The sequence below is a fragment of the Molossus molossus genome, unplaced genomic scaffold (assembly GCF_014108415.1).
Source record: "Molossus molossus isolate mMolMol1 unplaced genomic scaffold, mMolMol1.p scaffold_m16_p_18, whole genome shotgun sequence".
NCBI lineage: Eukaryota > Metazoa > Chordata > Mammalia > Chiroptera > Molossidae > Molossus > Molossus molossus.
This window is the reverse complement of record NW_023425353.1, coordinates 28815846-28828535: the sequence shown is the minus strand read 5'-3', so window position 1 is coordinate 28828535 and position 12690 is coordinate 28815846.

Below are 12690 nucleotides of genomic sequence, written 5' to 3'. Positions count from 1 at the left end.
ACTGCCATCTTGAGTTTCTCTGGGACAGTTTTGTTTTTTTTTTTATCCTCACCCGAGGACATTTTTTCTATTTTTTACTCAGATAGAGTGTGGGAGGGAGAGAGAGAGAGAGAAACATCGACGTGAAAGGGACATGTCGAGTGGTTGCCACCCACACAACCCAACCAGGGCCGGGGACAAACTGCAACCGAGGTACGTGCCCTTAGCGGGAACTGAACCCGGGTCTCTCAGGACCACAGGCTGACGCTCTAACCGCTGAGCCAAACCAGCCAGGGCTCTGGGACAGTTTTAAATATAGTTTTTAAGAATATTTTTCTTTATTGATTTTTAGAGAGAGAAGAAGGGAGAGGGAGAGAGATGTAGAAACATCGATGAGAGAGAACATTGATCGGCCACCTCCTGCACATACCCTCTGGAGATCGAGCCCACAACCTGGGCATTTGTCTTGACCAGGAATAGAATCAGTGACCTCTTGGTGTATAGGTTGAAGCTCAACCACTGAGCCACAGTGGCTGGGCTCTGGGACAGTTTTAAAACCTCACTGAAATTCAGTTTTCTCATCTGCGAAATGGGCATCAGAAGACCAATATTGTTGTTGAAATTCACTTAGTGTATAAATCAAAGTCCTTATAAGGACCTCAGAGGTCAATCATCTGGCCTCAGTTCACTCCCTGAACTTAGCCTCTGTTAGTCTCCCCAGCGCTCATTGTCCTCTAGCTACTTGGGCCTCCTTGCTCTTCCAGGCGTGCTGCTTCCTCGGGGCTCTTGCGCATGCTGTTCCCTCTGTCAGCAGTGCTCTTCCCTGAGATATCCACATGGTTCTCGCCCTCGCCTCCTTCAGGTCTTTGCTAACATTCACTTTCTCTCTATCTGACAGGCTGTTTAAAAAACTCAGCCCCCATCCTGCTGCTGGGCTAGATTTTTCTCATTACTTAGCACCATCTAATTGACTACATAGTTCATAAAATTCAGACATCACCAATTGCAAGATAAGCTGTTAGTTTATGTACCACAAAGAAATGATAAACACTGCCAATTAAACTATAGAACAATGCTGAGATGCCATGAATATAAGACACACCCTGATTTCAGAAATGTTAAATGTGGGAGAAAAATCGACATCATAAAATATGGTACATTTTACTTATTTATATTGTTTCTTTTCTGTTCTCCACACTAGAATGACAGTTCCACAAGGGCAGGGTCTCTGCCTGTTTTGTTTACTGCTGGGTCCTAGGATGGTGCCTTGCACATAGCAGGTGCTCTTCCAATACTGTTGAACATTGAATGATTTCTCTTTGCCTCCAAGAAAGTACAGAACCTGGAATTTCTTGAATACTGCCTAAATTAGCTCTGTGAATAGCTGACGTGAGATAGAGCTTGTCAAGAAAGGGATCTTATGGGAAAGTAGCCCTCTGGACAGTGCTCCCTGACAATAAGGATTCTCTCTGCACCAGCACCACAGCTGGCACATCGTAAATGCTCAATAAATATTTCTTTATTGGCAAGTGATTGGATAATCTGAGATATTATCTTAGCCCCCAAACTCAAGACTAATGTGAGGCTACTCCAGAGCCTAAGAGCAAAGGGCTTGCCTCTGAAGGGGGTCATTGCTGCACTGTGGATGGCACCCCTTCGGGTTGTGGGGCTACCCTGGATTCATGCCTCCATGTCCTGGGGACTGAACCCAGTGAAAGAGGGTTATGGACAAGTGAACATGATGGCTTGTGAGACATATCACAGGTCAAAGAGTAGCAATTTGTTTCATCCTCACATTCACTTGGTGCCTCACTGTGGAGATGCGTGACATTCCAGGGGGGGTCACATTCTATGTGAATTTGAGGCAGTGATTTGTAAAATATTGACAAATTCTTATTTTAAAATTTGAAATAATAAAAATATCAGACTCCCCCCGCCCCCCCCCCCCACACACGTGTAGGTGGAAGGAAATTTGTGTTAAACATTTTCAAAGCCAGCAGGCTGAGAGAATTGTAAATCTTACATGGTGGCTCCATGCCAGCCATAAGTAGATGTTGCCTCTGTCCTGTCCATGTTGGTCTTTGATTGTGAGAGTTTTAGGATATGCAAGTGTAACCAGAACCAAGATTTGACTGCCTGCCACCACCAAAACCAAACTCATGAGACAGAGGCTGGTGAAAAAGGAAAGTGGTTTATTCAAATGCCAGTCACCTGAGGAGATGGGGGACTCTCATCACAAAGCCCATCTCAACATCTCAGTGTAGGCAGAGGTTTTTATAAGGAGGGAAAGCAGAACAAAGAAATCAAGGAAAAGGGGTTGAATAGCTCTCTACATGCAGGCCAACACAGTTCACTCCAAAAAGGACCTTGAAACTGATCAAGTGATGGTCTGGTGTGCATCATCCTGGTCTTTGTCACCTTGGTTCTACATCATTCTGATTCTATGGTTGAAGGTCAGCAAATCTCTTAAAACTGGGATGACTGAAACTGGGATGGATAAGAGTCTGTATATTCTGAAGTTAGTTCCTGGGATTCTTATGCAAACATGCTGTTTATATACAATCTCTCTCTCTCTCTCTCTCTCTCTCTCTCTCTCTCTCTCAACTATATATATATATATAGTTGTTGTTATTGCTTTGTTTTGTTGTTAATCCTCACCAGAAGGTAATTTTTCCATTGATTTTTAGAGAGAATGGAAAGGAGGGAGGGAGGGGGAGAGAGAGGAAAGAGAAAAATTGATGTGAGAGAGACACATCAATTGGTTGCCTCCTGCACATGCCCCAACTGGGGCTGGGGATCAAACCTGTAACCCAGATACATACCCTTGACCAGGAATCAAACCTCTGAGACCTTTTGGTGCACAAGCCAATACTCTAACTACTTAGCACACCAGCCAGGGCTACAAGTTACATATTAGTCAGAGTCAGCATTTACAGAAACAATGTCAAAAGAATGATGGAGTGGGTTACACAGGGTCTTCAGGAACACATCCCTCACACACTCTACATTGTGTTTCTTGTATTGTGTTGTTAGTTAAAAGTTTTCCTTTATTCATTTGAATCATGTAAAATACACCACTTTGTGACACAATTTCTTCATTATCAGTCTAGCAGGAGTCCCCAACATGGAAGTGGTCTAATATCTCTTGTCTCTGAGAGGATCTAGGTGACCAACAGATATCATCTAGAAGCTTTCTAGCACTCTCAATCTAAGTTCTACTTGCCTCTAGGTCAGCTTTATTTTATGAGAGACCTGCTCTGTTGTTGGCAAGATGACTTCTGGCAGCTCCAGTCTCACCACCTTTGCAGATGGCAACACCAGTGAAAAGAGAACTTCTGTTTTCCATTTCTCTCACTGGACTAATGTGGGTCACGCACCCATCTTTAAACCAATCACTGTGGCCATGGCAATGGAATTTGCTGATTGGCTAGGCCTGGGTCATGTCTCCATCCTTAAAACTAGATGTGGGGTCAGCTCCTCCCCAAACGTGTAGTCTGAGAGTGAGGGAGTGGTGACTTCCCACTATAAATTGGGGTGCTATCACCAGAAGGGAGAATGGACACAGGACAGACAGAAACCTCAGATGTCCACTAGACCCCTTGACCCCAGCAAGACACACACTGTCTTATCTCTTTCCATGACAATGTGATAGATCAATGACTGGGAATATGCCTCAGGTGAGGACAGTGAAAGTGAAGAGTTGGCCCCCTCATGGCCCAGAGAAAGAACAAACAAAAGCCTTCATAAAACTCACTTTGGCTCCTTGTCCAAAATTGGATGGGGGAAATACAACTTTCTGCATTGATTCATTTATGCAAAGAGAAACCCAATTTCTTCTCACATTAATGAGTCTCCTCAGTGTTTGTAAGAGTTGGGGTTTAATATTTTTGTTTGTTTGTTTGTTTTGTTTTCTATTTCCTCTAAATTACTAGGAAGACCCCCCCCCCACAAGTGGCAGGAAATGAAATTCCATCTGAAAAAAATTATCCTCAACATGCTTTCCTTTCCCCATGGGCAGTGGGCTGACTTATTCACTCAGCTCTGCAAGGCTCAGCCACTCAGTTCCAGCTGGGGGCTGTGTGTGCATGAGTGTGCATGCGCACCCACAAATCATGCATGCATACACCACTCCAAATCACAACCTTTTTTGTTTTCGATGCCAGCTGCACAGACGCACTATGTCTGAAGTGGGTGTGTCCTCCACACCTGGAGCTGCCGGCAGAAGCCATTCCGCAAAGGCTTGTTGATTCTTAGACAGTCTGGTGTGAATATTGTGCTGACATGTATAGCACGTCCTCCGCACTCCTTCTTGCCCACGCTGAACCATGCACCTGCAGGAGGCAGTGCAAGCATCAGTGCAGCAGAAGTTATGTGCCCTGGCAACATTTAAATATGTACTCTATCAAAGGCGTGTGTTACCCAAACGCAGGATCTGAGGGAGGAGGAGGGCGAGGAGCAGGAGGGAGCGTGGGCTCTGGCTTCCCCAAGCCTATTTCTGGGTGACCTGGATGGGGAGCCTGATAAATCCCAGCCTTTCATGAAAATAAAAGGCTGTCCTGACTTTTTTTAAGTTTAGGATGATGCTATATTTTATTATATAGAAAAAATGCTGAGGGTGCCTGATTATAACCAAAAACAAAACAACAGATGGGCTGTGGAGTGAGAAAAATCTGTTCGAATCCCAACTCTGCCATTTAACTAGCTGGGTGGCCTTGGGTCAGTCGCTTAGCCTCTCTGAGCTTCTCCACCTGTAAAATGGGGATCTTAGAAGTATCTATTATTCAGGGTTGTGGTCAGGGCAAGTTAGGTTAGTGATTCATATGCCAGAAGAATTATTGGATATTATTTCTTTTATTTGAGCTTTTCAATCAAGGGTGACATGTCACAACAACTTTGTCCTGATATTAGAGCTATTACAAACCTTTTCTAGTTGTCCTGGACTCAGCTTCCTGCCCCAACGCTGACCTTCCCATGCGTCCCAGGGGTGGGTCCACAGATGTCTCCCCTGCAGATTCGTTCCCTTCCCAGTTCTCAGGTATTTCTAGACTTGAGGGGAGAATGTATTATTGTTATTCAGTAATTTTATGGTTGCAAACAGGAATTACTGGTTTGTGTAATTAGATAGTTGAGAGGTATAGCTGACTTTCAGAGTGATTAGACACGTGGGCTCAAACAGGTCACTTGTACCTGATTTTTTCTGTCTTTCTTCCCCACTTTCTCCAAGTTGGCTCCCAGACAGACTTTCCCTCATGGTCACAAGATGGCTGCCAGGAGCACTGGTTCACGGCCAGCTGAGAAAAGGTAAGGCTCTGTCCTGACATCCTAAGCAAAATCTTGAGACTTACTCTGATGGTGCAGGCTGAGGAGACCATGAACCAAGCATGGTGGTCCAAGGAATGCACTGCACTCATTCGCTCAGAGCTGGGTCATGGGCTGGTGCTGGGCAGGGAGCCTCACCTGGACCAATGGTATGCAAGGCTGCCTCCTCAAACAAAAATTGGGTTCGTGCTGGCAAGGAAGATGGGGACTGGTGAGAAACCACAGCCATCTACTACACATGTCAGCCTCATGCTGTGGTCCAGGGAACCCTAAACTGAGCCTTTCCCTTGGTGCCTTCACCTGGGACCTGATGTCCCTACTCTGACCACTGGACCATGTTACAGATAAGTGTTGGGTGTCATGAACATTTAAGGGGCACCTACTACACTCAGTGAGCTTGGCTCATTGTGCAGAGGCCATACTGTATGCCACCAAAGCCATTTCCCTTTCCTGGATGCTGGAGGAGAGCACATTTCCTGCCTTCCTGCAGTTAGGCTGGGGCTACAGGCTTGAAGTCTGGCTAATGGACTGTGGGTGGGAATGGCATACATATATCCAGGCCTAGCCATAAGATGTCCTGTGGGATCTTCCACCTTCTCTCTCTTCCCTGCTTATCAGGTGCAAACAAAGGGCTCTGAGATGGTGGAGCTGCCTGATGGATGAAGCCCCAATTCCTCAGTCATGTGTGGAGATGAGCCACCCACGTGATCACCAACCCAGCCCAGGTGCATTGGACTTTGTGACTGCATTTGGTAATGTCTGGAGACATTCTCATTGTCAGGACTGGGGGGTAGGGAGATGCTACTGCCACCTAAGGGGTCAAGGCCAGGGATGCTGCTAAACATCCCATAATGCCCAGGACAGCCCCCATCCAAAAGAATTACTTGGCCCCAAATGTCAATAGTTCTAAAAATCCCTGCTCTAAAATGTGAGCATCTTGAGAGAAGAAATCTGTCATTGCCCTGCTAAAAACCCTCCAATGACTTCCATCACACCCAGGATAAATTCTGGACCCTGACCTTGATCTACAAGCCTCTGCAGGACTTGGGTCTTGCCAACCTCTTCTCCCTCACATCCTACCTTCTCCCCTCACTCCCTTTATTCCAATCACCCTTCCCTTTCTCCTGGTCTTCTTTTAATCTCTAATTTAAGGACCTTTGTACTTGCTGTTTCCTGTCCCTTAAATTCATTTCCCCCTGTTCTTCCAATTATTCAGGTACAGTTTCAATGTTGCCTGCTCAGAGACACCTGACCTGATCACACAATGTGTATTAGACCCCCCTCCCACCACCTCACGATTGCCTGCTATCCCATCACATCACCTTTATTATTTCACAGCAGCGATCATGATCTATGATGAGGAAATGTGCTGGTTACCTGGGGTAAGGGTGTGTGTGCATCTGTCTTCCCCCTGGCATGTGAGGACATGGGGACATGCACCATGTCCACCTTGTTCATTTCTGCATCTCAAGTACAATAGCTGGCACATGTACAAGGGTCAAAATAAATGAGTAAGTGGATAATGGGTGGAAAGAACAGAGTCTTTGCAGTCAGACACCACCGGACTGAATGCCAGCACCACCACCAGCTATGAATCACTGTCACTCGCCAAGCCTTCATCTCCTCATCTGTGAAATGGACATGAGTCTGTCTCTGAGCTGTTATGAGGATGAAACAGGATAGTATGCAGAGTGCCTGGCACGACTCCCAATGCAGTACAGGCACTTATCATGTGTGTAGAATATCAAATACATGAACTAAAGCATGAGACAGTAGATTCCCTGTGAGCTGTCATTCTGAGGGTGAACTCTTGGGGAGGAAGATGAAGTTGGGGTGTCGGGGGGAGGCTTCTTGGAATGGAAGGGTGGAGAAGGTGTGCTCATGAACAAAGCCTTGTTTACTCAGTTTCTGCTTCTCCCTCTCCTGATGATCCTATTCTGCCCACTTCTTTACAACCATGAGCCTCGCTCCCTCATGACAAAGTCCAGTTCGCCAGGCTGACATCTAGCTTCCTGCAGCCTGCCTCTCCCTCACAGGATCCAGGAGGGCTACAGACACTGTTATGGTCCCTCTGGTGGGATTCACAGCAATTCCTGGGCAGGTACTTCCCCGCTCTCTGTCTCTATCTGTGTCCATCTACACACAGGAAATGAAAGTGGGCATCAGGGCACTTGTGATAAATAGTTCATGCCCCAGGCCCTGGGACCCGTGAGTGTCTGCGAAAACGAATGTGACTCAGGGGCCTCTTTCTTTCAAGTACAGCCTTATATCAGACTTGGGGTCACAAAGGAACTTGGATTGTTTCTATCTCTGAATGTGTGAACGATGAGGACCGGCAGGCAGGAGGCAGAGAAGGTGGCAAACTAGGGGAGAGACTGGTGCAGGAGCCCCATCTCCTAGTAAGGCAGGAATGTGAGGTTGCGAGTTCCCCCACAGCCTCAGGGGGGCCACCCAACCTCCCTGAGCCTCAGTTTTCTCAGGGAGATGATAACAGTCCCCACCAGGTTAGGTTATTATGAAAGTTAGATGAATTAAAATACCTAAAGCACTACTTGAGATTGAGCTGATCCAGGTGACTTGCTTGCCTCTAGAATAGCAAGATAATCTATTTCTGCTGTTTTACCCAGTTGGGCCCTAGAAAACTAACACAGGACTAAAGGAGGGATCGAGGGCCAAGGGGCAATGCTTTTGGCTTTTCCAGCCTCTGTTGTTTCTTGCTTTTCCTTAGTCTGTGGCCTTCAAAGCCCCCTGAAGGATATCCCCACGTAACTTGCTCTCTGTACCCAATCCTTGAAGCCTTTCACTGGGTTTCAGTCTTCCTCTGCCTCCTCCCAGCTGTCTCAGGATATGCAGTGGGGCTGGGGTGGGGTTGAACATGGTAAGGCATCTTCTCCTGCTCCTATTAAGCCACTAGGTTAAGGCTGGGGACAGCACTTTGGCCTCAGTGCTTAGCAGTTTTCTAGAGACAGCAGAATTCTCTGCACTTCTTTTTTTTTTTTTTTTTTTTTTTTTTTTTTTTTTTTATCCTCACCTGAGGATATTTTTTCATTTTTTGTACAGATAGAGTGGGAGGGAGAGAGAGGAAGGGAGAGAGAGAGAGAGAGAAACATCGATGTGAAGGGACACATCGAGTGGCTGCCACCCGCACGACCAACCAGGGCCGGGGACAAACTGCAACCGAAGTACGTGCCCTTAGCGGGAACCGAACCCGGGTCTCTCCAGACCGCAGGCCGACACTCTAACCGCTGAGCCAAACTGGCCAGGGCGAATTCTCTGCACTTCTTACGTTCAACTTCTTTTGGCCTCAAGCACCAATTTCCCAGGCTGCAGGAAAAGCCCCACTCACCATATTGTTACTCCAAATTTGCAAGCTCAGCTGCACATAAGCTCCAGGCCACCAAATAATCCTTGTCCAGTTCCAGTCTGCACCATCAGGCCTCTGGCATTTACCTAATCAATTCCTTCTGCCTGCAATGACCTAATGGCAGGTCCTTCCTGCAGAAATATTCTGGGGTCAGCTCCTATAAAAACTTTCCCCTTCCCCAGTAGAATTGAATGGATGAATAAATAAGTGAATGAATGCAAAGCTAATATAGTCTCAGGTCCATCAAGGAAGGACAGTGTGAGGTCCTGGAGCTAGGTTGCCTAGGTTCAAATCCTGGAACCAAGACTAGCTGTGTGACCTGGGACAAGTTATGTAACTTCTCTGTGTCTCAGTTTCTTCAACAGAATAAGGATAATAATAGCATTTGCCCCTGAAGTTGCTGTGGGGATTCAATAAGGTGATGCCAATAACAAGTCTGTGTGCCTGATGCTAATATAGGTTAACTTATTTGTCATCCAGGACAAGAATCTTGGTATCTTTATGCCTCATTCTGTGCCCGTGCTTAGAACCTAATTTCCTTACTTAGGTCCAACCTAATCTTTTTTCACACATTGGACTCGGCTAATTCATCCACTGCTGAGTCATTTATTATCAGAGACAGTGTGCTGGAGACAGAACAAAGGTTGAGGTGCTGTGGGCTGGAGGCATGGGGGAGAGACGCATTTTACTTTGAGGAAACAGGATATATAGAAAAATCATTCACGTGCCAGAAAAGGGCCTGGACTAAATTAAACCTTTTGATGTTAACCACCGATTAAAGCATTATAATAGCAGCACAGGCTATAGCCTGTAATCATGTTGCTATGAGATTTCATGTTGGAAAATGACTGCAGGGCCCCCTTTAAAAATCAGAGCTGACTTGATGGCCATTCTCACAGGGAAATAACTGCTCATAGGGAAATAATTTCTGAAAGTCTCCTCTCTCCCCCTTTATTTAAAGCACCTAGGAGATTTGACAGACAATTAAAACCCAATAAGAGATGAGAAGGAAGAAGATAATAGACCTCCCACCAGTCCCTCCACCTTGGGACCCAGCAGGGATGGGGACAAACTGGAGCTGAAAACACTGCAAAATATGCAGTGTCATACCACAGACTGTCGTCAAGTGCACGCCTTCTGCTGCGAGAAAACTGGCACTGAGCAAAACTTCTGTATCCGACAAGTGATGCATACACAGCACTTTTCAGCTTGAAAAATCATTTCCATACTCTTTTTAAAAAAATCCTCACCCGAGGATATTTTTCCATTGAATTTTAGATAGAGTGGAAAGGAGGGAGGGAGAGAGAGAAACACTGATGTGAAAGAGACACATCGATTGGTTGCCTCCTGCACGACCCGGATGGGCTGAGGATTGAACCTGCAACTGAGGTACGTGCTCTTGACCAGGAATTGAACCCGTGACTCTTCGGTCCACAGGCCGATGCTCTAACCATTGAGTAAAACCAGCCAGGGCCATTTCCATACTCTTTATCTCAAACATCCTGTGTGCCCAACTGGGTGTGAGAACCAAGGTTCAGCTAATGACTTCATGTTCTCCAGGAAACTCGAGGGACACAGCTGAAACTGGGTCCCAGTCTCCTCAGAGGAAATCCTGTGCTTTTCACCAGACTAGTCTATCCTTGTTTACTCGTTCTTCCAGAACAGACTCAGGTCTGTGCGTGAGACACTGGCCTGAGATCTGGTTTAGAAGATAACACTCTAGGAAGACAGTGTGGCCTGGTAAAGAACATAAGAGCTACCTGGCCAGTGTGGCTCAGTAGTTGAGCATGGACCCATGCACCAAGAGGTTGTTGGTTTGATTCCTGGTCAGGGCACATGCCCAGGTTGTGGGCCCAATCCCCAGTGAGGGGCATGCAGGAGGCAGTCAATCGATGTTCTAATTGATGTTTCTATCTCTCTCCTCCTCTCCCTTCCTCTCTCTCTAAATCAATAAAAGGGGGGGAAAAATGGAGACAATTGGTTACTCAAAGACCTTTATTTTTTTTTAATTAATTAATTTATTTTTGTTACAGATGTTTCTCCTTTTCCCCCCAGATTGCCCCCTCCTTCTCCCTCCCCACCCTGTCCCCAGCTTTGTTGTCCATCTCCATTGTTCATGCACACATGCATACAAGTTCTGTGGTTTATCTCTCCCCCACCACCCCTTCTTCTGGGGATTGTCAGTCCGTACCCCACTTCCACGTCTCTGGGACTACCCCATTCCTCAGACTGTTATGTTCATTATATTCCACAAATAAGTGAGATCATATGATACTTGTCTTTCTCTGTTTGGCTTGTTTCACGTAGGATGACACTTTCCAGGTCCCTCCATGTCATCTCAAAGAATAAGAGATCTTTCTTTCTTACAGCTGCATAGTACTCCATTGTGTATATGTACCACAGCTTTTTTATCCATTTGTCTACTGATGGACATTTGGGCTGTTTCCAGATCTTAGCTATTGTAAATAGTGCTGCTACAAACATGGGGGTACATATATTCTTTCTGATTGTGTTTCAGGCTCCTTAGGGTATATTCCTAGAAGTGGGATCACTGGGTCAAATGGAAGTTCAATTTTTAATTTTTGGTCACTCAAAGACCTTTAAAAAAAGAATGTAAGGGCTGTGGTCTCAATTTTTGTATTTAGTAGAGGAAAGCAATTCCAGATTGACCCAGACGCTTGATTTTTCGCCTACAGTGTTTCCTCAAATTCTCCTTATCAAAGAAAGAGAATTTGAGGAAACAGGATAGGCAAAAAATCATTGGTGTGCCAGGAGGGCATTCTGGCCAATCCAAGATTAAGCTTTCCATGCTTCTCCAGACCTTGATGTGTTCGAGAGCTGAGCAGAATATGGCCCTTCCTTCTCCCCACTTCCCTCTTTTTTTCTGTAAATCCTCTTCCAGCCTTTTTTTTTAAAGATGAAGTCAAGCTATACATGTGTTCTCCTCTTTACAAGTAAATAGGATGCAAACAATGAACTCAATGTCTGAGTTATTCTTTGACTCTAGGCTCCTTCACTTGCTAGGAAGTATTTGCCAGCTATCAACTAAATTCTTGGGCCTCATTTTTCTCCTCCATAAAATGGAGATAATAGCTCTCAAGGATGGGATGAAATAATCCATGAAAAGAGTTACACACGTGCCTGTCTTGTAGTAATGCTTTGCTACAATCATTGCCATTTATAGCAGTTCCCTATTGCTGCTATAACACATTACCACATACTTAGGGGTTTAAAACAACACAGGTTTATTCTTTTAGAGAGTTCTGGAGGTGGGAAGTCTGAAATGAGCCTTATAAAGCTAAAATCTAGTTGTCAACAGTGCTGCATTACTTCTGGAGTGTCTAGAAGAGAATTAATTTGCCCCTCCCCCCCAGCTTCTAGAGGTTGCCTGTATTCCTTGGCAGTGGTCCCATCTTCCTTCTTCAAAGCCCACAGTGGAGCATCCTTTGATCTCACTGATCCTGACCCTTCTGCTTCCCTCTTACAAGGAGCCTTGTGATTACATTGAACCCACCCAAATAATTTCCCCATCTCAAGATCTTTAATCATATCTGTAAATTCCCTTTTACCATATAAGATAACATTCACAAATTCTGAGGATTAGAAGATGGACATCTTGGGGGAGTGGGTCATTAGTCTACCACAATTATTCATCTTTTTATAAGTAGCTCATTTAATCTTCATTAAACCCCATGGAGTAACTGTTTTATTTCCATATGGGGACTGAGGCAGAGAGAAGTTAAGTAACTTTCCCAAGGTCACATAGCCTACACATGGTGAAGGAGCAATCCCAAGGAGACAGTTGGCTTCTAGAGTTCACGGTCTTACAAACTGAAATATGTGAAATGGCACATAGTAAGCATTATATTACTGTTAGCTGTTATTCTTGTTATTTCTACTAAGATTAATACAATTATCCCTCTATGATGACTCTCGTGAGAATTAAATCAACGTACAAAAATTACCAGACAGTGCCTGACACACAGTAGGTCCTCAAATGGTACTTAGAACTTTCCAGTCCTTATTCA